The sequence below is a fragment of the Mastomys coucha genome, unplaced genomic scaffold, assembly GCF_008632895.1.
Source record: "Mastomys coucha isolate ucsf_1 unplaced genomic scaffold, UCSF_Mcou_1 pScaffold9, whole genome shotgun sequence".
Taxonomy (NCBI): domain Eukaryota; kingdom Metazoa; phylum Chordata; class Mammalia; order Rodentia; family Muridae; genus Mastomys; species Mastomys coucha.
In genome coordinates, this window is record NW_022196915.1 from 66,466,711 (window position 1) to 66,475,537 (window position 8,827).

General features: G+C 44.6%; 2 long non-coding RNA genes across 2 annotated transcripts; both read right to left on the reverse strand.

Annotated features, from left to right (window-relative positions):
* Positions 1–1,234: 1,234 nt before the first annotated feature.
* Positions 1,235–4,164, reverse strand: LOC116084374. Its single transcript, XR_004116085.1, has 3 exons — positions 4,116–4,164; positions 2,806–2,895; positions 1,235–1,575 (listed from the first exon to the last, which is right to left on the reverse strand). It is a non-coding gene; the product is annotated as an uncharacterized LOC116084374 (long non-coding RNA).
* A 676-nt stretch (positions 4,165–4,840) lies between these two features.
* Positions 4,841–7,045, reverse strand: LOC116084373. Its single transcript, XR_004116084.1, has 3 exons — positions 6,959–7,045; positions 5,372–5,517; positions 4,841–4,938 (listed from the first exon to the last, which is right to left on the reverse strand). It is a non-coding gene; the product is annotated as an uncharacterized LOC116084373 (long non-coding RNA).
* Between the last annotated feature and the right edge of the window lie 1,782 nt (positions 7,046–8,827).

Genomic DNA, 8,827 nt, shown 5'->3' on the forward strand with positions numbered 1-8,827 from the left:
GGGGACATCGTGACTGGGACCAGACAGCCAGATACTTGAAACAGGAGGGTCCACCCAGCCAAAACAGACAGGCACCCGAAGGCTTGGAATAGTGACTTTCTTATCCAATTTTTCTAGCTCAGAAATGGCTGAGACATCTGGACCTCAGGTTTCCCAGTGTGTGGTGAAGACAGATGAGGACACTCTAATAGCTTCTTCTGTAGATGGCTGTCCCTTTTCCAGAGTAGAGGAGTGATTTGATATTCCTTCTGGGAAGAGCACAGACCAACCTTGACCCAAGAGTCTCTCACTTACTTATTCACTTAGTAAGTATTGATTGGGCATCAACAATTAGCCACTGTTCTGAGGAGGGAGAAACGATCCGAGACAGTTAAGGTCCTCATTCTTAAGGTACTGCCAGTGTAGCCAGAAAGGCAAGCAACCATCAAGCAAATGATTTCCCTTACTCACCCTAACCAGCATGTGAACTCTATAAGAGCATATTTTCTCTATTAATTTTTTATTGGATATTTTCTTTATTTACATTTCAAATGTTTTCCCCTTTCCAGGTCTCCCCTTTGGAAACCCCTTATTCTATCTCTCCTCCCCTGCCTCTATGAGGGTGCTCCCCCACCCACCCACCCACTCCTGCCTTCCTGCCATGGGCATTCCCCTACACTGGGGCATTGAGCACCCTCAGGCCCAAGGACCTCTCTTCCCATTGATGTCCAACAAGGCCAACCTTTGCCACATCTGCGACCAGAGCTATGGGTCCCTCCATGTATACTCTTTGGTTGGTGGTCCAGTCCCCCAGAGCTCCAGGGGATCTGGACAGTTGACACTGTGGCTCCCCACATGGGGCCACAATCCCCCTCAGCTCCTTCAGTCCCTTCTCCAACTCCTTCATCTAGGACCCTGCGTTCAGTCCAATGGTTGGCTGAAAGCATCTGCCTCTGTAGATTTTCTCCATTTTTAAAATCGATTTTGTTCACTGCTATATTCCTAGGACCTAGGTATGAATTGCTTGTCACTAGTTGCCTGGTAGCTGTTTGCTAAATACTTGAATAGAGAAGGCAATGTCAGACAAGGCCAATGAAACAAAGGAACCCGAGGATGGTTAAAAGGAGATGAAGTAGAGGGAGTAGATGGGGGGATCCTCTGTTTCTTTTCTCTTACTTAATTATAGCAAACCCTGCAAGACTCCATTGAGAGCTTGGGCTAGAGAATTCTAAGTACAGAAAGTCTGCTTAGTAAATACTTTACTTATTTAATTTTTATTTGTTATTCTGTCTGTGTGTATGTACATGTGTGCCACAGTATGCATGTTAGAAGTCAGAGACATTTCAGGAGACATTTTCTCCTTCTGTCATGTGGTTTCTGGGAGGTGGACCCCGTTGTCAGACGAAGATCATTATCTACTGAGCTGTCTGGATGGTCCCTCTCAGTTTATACTTTAGAATCCCTGCTGTGGCAAGCTGGGGAGAAGAGCTGGGAAAGCAAGATGGGAAACCAACTAGGGACTTTTCCTGTGGTCCAGACCAGGATTCTTGATGGCTGTTGCAGGCGCTTTAGGGAGGTCAGGTTCCAGATGTATTCCTGAGGTAGAGATAATAGAATTTATTAATGGGAACAATGTGGAGATCAAGGAAGGAGAAATCCATTATGACTCTGGGATGTTTGGCCTGAGCTTACCGGTAGATGTCAGTGCTCTCGGGAGAGGGTGAACATTAGGCTCCTGAAACCCTGGCTTTGAGGTACAATGGGTGAGATTGGCTAGCCAGAGAGTAGATTGGCTAGCCAGAGAGTGGGAAAACATAGTTAGTTTTTAGGGTTGTATCTTGAATACTTACCAGGGCATTTTGGCCAGACTTGAGGACAGGTTTGTATATCACAAGGATGGATGGGATCCAACCTTTGCAATCAAATATTTAAAAGGAAAATTTAAATTACAGGTTTATTTTTTTTATGTGTGGGCGTGTATGTGGAGGTCAGGAGACAACTTGCACGCACTGATTCTATGTTGGTCCCGGGGACTGAACTCAAGTTGTCAGGCCTGGAGGCGGGCACGTTCACTCACTCAGCCATCTCAGGCAGGCTTTGAAATCAAAGGGTTTTTAATGGTGAGAACCTAAAAGACCTTCAAACTGTAGTTTTAATTGTCTTGTATTTTAAAAAGGGAAGCAATATTTTCTCTAGATGAATGCTTATCAAAAGCCTAATACGTGAGATAATTTAATTATTCTGACAAGCCCAGGTCTCCCGTGCTTGGCTTTCCTTTTTTATTTTTTTTCCTGTCCTGTCTCTCCAGGTGTTCTCACAATAGCAACAAAGATATCTTCCTCCTACTTACTGCTGGATTGATGCTGGAAATCCTGTGGGTACGGATTCGTTCTGTTCACTTAAAATATCTCATTCTCCTAAAACACAGACCTCACGGAGGAAAGCACAGCACAGGAGGGCTTAATTATTGAGCCCCTCACATCTTTAAGGCTCTAGCAGAACTGTGTTTACCTGCCCCCCCCCCTTTTTTATAACCTGACCACCAGAGTCAACTTTGGTGCTTGAGGGAGGCTGCTGGACCATGCTATTTCTGAATGAGAGGAATGGGAGGGGTTCTGGTGGGTACTAGGGACAATGTAGCAGGCCTGCCGTGGTTGCTCAAATTGGTATTGTGTAAATTTTTGCCTTCTAGATTTGTTTCTCCTACCTCATCTTCAGGAAAACCCCAGCGCCTTCAGTGTCTGCTTTGATTAATTTAGATGAGGCATAGTGTCTTTTCCCCATGTTCCTGGGCAATGATGTCATGTTGCTGTTAGTGACAGGTACCTTCAAAAGGGCTTGGGTCCTCTTCCATGAGAGAGACACAGTCTAATGGGCAACTAGACTTCGACTCTTTCCTCCACTGTCAGGACGTAACTGTCAAGAATGGACAATGATTCTTTGAGCTGGTTAACATCAAATTCACAGGGGCTATGTGTGGTTATACCTATGGTGGAAAAGGGAGGGCTCCAGGAAATAATTGCTGACCTGGTGGGCCATTCATGCTGCTAATGTATCTTTCCTAAGAAGCTGAAGTCTTGGGCATTACCCGGTATGTAGCACATTTGTATAAGATTGTGTGCAGGAGACCAAGGGACCCTGGACGCTGCACTTTTAAGACTGTGATATGTCTGGAGACCAGCTCTGAGGCCTCCAGAGGAGCCAGGACCCCAGAAGCCATCACCACCGTGGCAAAAATCAATGGAGATTGACATTCCCCTGCACTGAAAACTCAACCAAACAGGTTGACAACAATAACCATGGGACCACAAAAAATGTTGAGTACAGTGAGTCATGGAGCTCTGGGATGAGCCTTAGATTGCTCAACTGTAAACCAGGACAGTGATAGTCCCCGTTTGCCTCCTTATGAATCTCAAACAACTTTTAAATTGTTGCAGATTAGCCCTGACTAAACAAATCTAAATGTACCTATAATAAGAGTAGACAAGCAATGCTGTCTTGCTAACTGAAGAAGATGTAAGGGAACAGAGACCAGTGAGGCCGGTGGCAAACTGAAACATATTTCATAACATTTGGATGCTACAGATCAACATTGGTCTGTGTGAAAGAACTGTGTTTAAAACTCGCCTTTGCTTCTCTGGGTCTGAGGACTGTAGCCTGGTTATCCTTTACTCTCAATGGGGTAGGGCGCAAGAATCTCCCTGAGAAGGGGAAATAGAGTGGACATCGAAGGTGGAGGGTGGTGGGGGAGTTAGGGATAGAGAAGGGAACAGGAGAGATCAGGTTGGGGGAGGATGGAAAGAGTAGTAGAGAGGCATCTGGAATTGGAGGGTATCTTTGGGATGAGCTAAAACCCTAGTGCAATGGAAACTCTCAGGAATCTGTAAGAGTAAACCTTGCTAAGACTCCCTGTAGTGAATGATGTGGAGCCTGAACTGGCCATCTCCTGTAACCAGGCAAGACTTCCAGTGGAAGGATTGGGGTACCAACCCAGCCACAAATTCTTTGACCCACAATTTGTTCTGCCTACAAGATGTGCTGGGGTAATGGTGATGCAGAAATTGTAGGAGTGACCAACCAATGACTGGTTCAGCTTGAGACCCACGCTACAAGAGGGAGACTACCCCTGACATTACCTGGAGAGCCAGAACAGGGCCAGGATCCAGAGGATGAATAACTCAGAGTCTAGGAGCGAACCAAACAGAAAAGCCAATGAAATGATTTCTAATGATATTCTGCTATAGTCATAGATTGGTGTCTAGCCAGTTGTGATTAGACAAGATTCATTTAGTGACTGATGGAAACCAAGAACTACAGCCAAACATTAGGTATATCTTGGGGAACCTTTGGGGAGAGGGAAAGAAGAATTGTAGGAGCTAGAGGGGTTAAGGACATCACAAAAGTCCCCACACAATTAACTAACCTGGACTCAAAGGAGCTCACAAAGACTGAAGTGACAATCTGGGAACCAGCATGGGTCTGACCTAGGCCTTCTGCATATATGTTACAGTTATGTAACTTGGTCTTCTTACAGAGGGAGCTGGGGCTGTCTCTGACTCTTTTACCTACTCTGGGGACCCTTCTCCTCATACCTGGTTGCCTTGTCCAGCCTTAATACGAGGAGAGGAACCTAGTCTTACAGCTACTTGATATGTCACGGTTGGATGTTATCCATGGGAGACCTGTTTTTTTTTGTTTTTGTTTTTTCTGAAGAAAAACAAAGGATACATGGATTGGGAGTGGGGGAAGATAGTGGGGAAGGGACTGGGAGTGGAGAAGGCAGAGGAAACTGCCGCCGAAATGTAACATGTCAGAATGTAATATATGAGAGAAGAATAAATTTGAAAAATTTAAGAATTGCCTCTGTTTGAAGTTTTCGGATCCCAGATGCTGTAAAATCAGGAGGGCAGCCAGCTGTTACACAGTAACTACGGGTGGACAAGTCTCTATTAATGTTGCCTGTAACAGAAAGTTTCTAATGTATGGTGTTTGAGGAGGCTTCTCCTTCAAATGTCTCCTCTTGGACTCCAGAAACTGAAATCCTAATTAGGAGAACTGTGGGTGTGTGTCCAGGGAGAAGGGTTAGATGAGTTTTATAGGATTAATGGCTTTCATTAAGATGTAAATATATTATCTACACCACTAAACCTATTGATTATCTTTTGGCCATTGGCCCCCAGGTACTTTAAGATAGCAACGATAACCCGGTGACTCTAATTATGCACCCTTTATCTTTGATGTCGCCCCATGACTTGTGTGAGGTCTAGGGTCTGAACTTTCAGAACCAGTGAAACAAGGGCCCTAAATCCCACGGTGCCCATGGCACACTGGAAACAATAAAATCGTGGGTGGGACAGACATGGCCACATCGCAGCAGGGACTGTGAGCTTACCAGAACATTCTAGGAGAGGAAAGAAGCCAGGAAAATGGAGACATGTGGACCGAGCCAAAGCCAAGTGTGGATGAGGAACAGAGGAGTTCTGTTAGGTACCTTTGCTGCATCAGCGATCTGGGAGACTTGAGGTGTTGAGTCTCCAGCTTGTCCAAGCATCAGAGAAGGTGACAAAGGGTTAGAATCACAGAACTGTCTGGGGCACGGCAGGCAGGTGGTAGGATATCTCTGAGGACCCCGTGGGGCTATTAGGGACTGACCGGGAAAGCTTGGGTTATGTGCCAGCGGGCTAGTGGCCTTGGTGTGTTTGTAGGGAGGGGTTGCCCTAGGAACTCCCTAGCTTGGCGGAAGGCAGGTGTTTCCCAAAGAACAGAGTCCTGTTATGTCTGCCACCGCCAGTCTCATGAGAACCTTTTGTGAGTGTGAGTCTCAGACCATTTCCTGAGCCTTGCATCTCAGTTCTTCACCTTGCACCTGCTGAAGCGAGTTATTTCATTATCAGTGATAATTTTAATAACCACAGGATTTTATGTCAGTAGATTTGCCCCCAAGCATCCCTACCGTTAATTGCAGCTCTTATCAGTTGTTAGAGCAAGCTGCTTTGCAACGAAAACAAGGCTTCAAGGCTGGGCTTACAGCAAGGCCAGAGTGTCCCATGAGAGTCTGGAGGCAAGGATTTCAGCTTGACTCATGTTTGTGGGCAGCTTTAGTATTTTGTTTTGTTTGTTTTGGTTTTTCTTGTTCTCCACGGGCATGCATGCCTCACACATGTCACCCTCACCTCCTGCCAAGCCAGCACTCAGTACATGGGCCCTGGTTGTTGCAGGCTCTGAACATGGAACTACTGAATCATGGTGCTGTGGCCTTAATCCCTACAGGCCTAGATCTGCCGATGTTAAAAGTGGGGACACTAAGAGCAGACCCTGGCATTGCTGTGAGGAAATGTGAGGGTGGTTGAAAGAGCATAGGTCTGGGGTCAGGGGGCAATTGCTTTAATTTCTTCTCTTCCATTTGCCACAGTACTTGGTGGTCTCGAGTTCCTAACAACTTTGGATGAGTCTCAGTCTCCTCAAGTGTGTAACTGCATTTAATTATAGTGACTTCTATTTGGTACAGGGACACTAGCCTCCAGTTTGCTTGAAAGTACAACAGTAGAATGAAGATTCTACACAATCGTATTAACAACAGGTTAGATGGTAGTTTCAAGATTTCACTTCCTCTTTCTCTCCTTCATATGCTTGACCCATCCTTAAAGTGCAGCCCCTTTGTGAATATGCAATATGAATATGTAGATCCTTTTGCTAGATTACATAATTCAAATTTTAAAATGTATTTTTTCACTAACACATAAAAGTGTCAAACTATACATTTATACAGTATTGTGAGAAGTTTCAATGCCTGTATGCTTTGTATAATATTTAAATCATGTTAAACACACCTGTCTCCTCTGACATTTATTATTTCTTTATGGTGAAAATGTTCAAAATCTTCTTGTATTTTGAGATATACATGACATAGTTAGTATTTAGGGTCATCCCTTTGTATAGTAATAAAATACTTGCCGCTCCAGGTGGCCACAGTACTCACCGATGGACCCATTCCCAGCCTCTGGATTAACCACCATTCTATCGGCTAGCTCTGTAAGATGCTAGCTGCATAGTAAGTGTGAGTGAGATTGTGCAGTGCTAGTCAGTTTCGGTACAGGGCTTATTCTGGTTAACAGAATGAGATGAGTTCCATCTGTGTCATCACAAAGGGCATGGTTTTTTTCTTTCTACGGCTGAACAGCTTTCATGGTGTACCATACTCTCTTCACTTATTCATCAGCTCCTATGAACTTTGTAGAGCCCCAAGCACGGGGCCACATCCAGGCCCTCAAGAACTCCCTGCCTACTATGACCTTTTACTGCAAAATGATCATTTCTCTCCTCCACCCTCAAAGATGACTGCCTCAATGGAGTTTTGGGAGGAAAGCAATTGAATTGAAAGAGATTCTTACCAAAGTGTCGATGGACAATCGACTCCTTGCCATCTGCAGGAGTGTTTGTTTGTTTGTTTGGTTTTGGTTTTCCTTTCAGTGGAAATCCTAATCAGGGGTAGAGTTGCCCTGGTGGAACTTCTAACTGGAGGACAAAGGGAAGCCAGGATTTTAGGCATTGTAGGGAAGGCTATGGCAAGGTTGGAGACGTTGGAGGGTGTTCAGTGGGTCCATTGTGTCTGACTGCCTGTGTGCTGGTTCCTAAAGTTCCTCTAGGCAACATTTGAGTGGAAACCATACTCCTTCCAGGTTCACATGCAAAGGGAAAGGTTATCCACCAGCACCCATGCATTATTCCTCCAGAGATGAGGGATTAAAAAAGTAACCTGTTGCAGGCAGTGGTGGCGCACGCCTTTAATCCCAGCACTTGGGAGGCAGAGGCAGGTGGATTTCTGAGTTTGAAGCCAGTCTGGTCTGCAGAGTGAGTTCCAGGACAGCAAGGGCTACACAGAGAAACCCTGTCTCGAAAAACCAAAAAAAAAAAAAAAAAAAAAAAAAAAAAAAAAAGTAACCTGTTAAAACTATTGTGTAGGATTTGCATGGCCTATTCTATTTTCAGAGTTCTTTTTATCCATTAATTAGTTATTCATTTATTTAATGCAGTTTTTAATTGTGTACTTATTCCATCTTGCAAAGGTGGAATTATTCAGAGGAACATTTAAAAGAAATTAGCAGTATGACAGAACTTATAATTGTGCTTTAATCTTAAATTAATATCCCCCCTGTTTTCACTTTACCAGGACAATTATCCCAAATGGTAGAAGAAGCAGGAAATTATGTATTGCCCTATATATGACATTCCCCCCTGTAGAGCACGCCATTTATCATGGCTTTTTAATCTCCTCTGTGTGCAAGAGAAGATAAAACATCTCAATATTTCAGTGTTTGGAGAAGATTAAAGTACCAGCAGATGTTCTTCTTTGTTTTGTCCACTCCTTGGGCTGCATCTAAGTGGGTCAGAGTGACTTAGGTGACTTGAATATGCTGTCAGGAATTTGGCTGTTGACTTTGATTTTGTAGGGACCCTGAAAAAAAGTCGTGTAAGGACCCCTAGCAGAAAAGCCGAAGGCATTCAGGTTTTTATTGGGATTTTCTTCTTCTAGCTCTTGCCCTTTTTGAGGCGGGAGTTAGCACATGGCGACTTAGCTGGACTGAGAGTAAGGCAAAGCTGGCACGTAGACCCTTGCATTGATTGGGGGTTTCTTTTATCTTAGAAGAGAACTCTTGACTTTAGACCTCAGGCCACAAACTGAAGTACTTTTCTTCTTTGTCTGCTCTCAGAAGTCTGAGGAAGATGCTCTGGGCTTCTGAACAGACTACTGGGCACGACATTGCTCAGACTTCTCCAGGAAAAGAGCATGGGAGAGAGAGAAAGGGGAGAGAGAGAGAGAGAGAGAGAGAGAGAGAGAGAGAGAGAG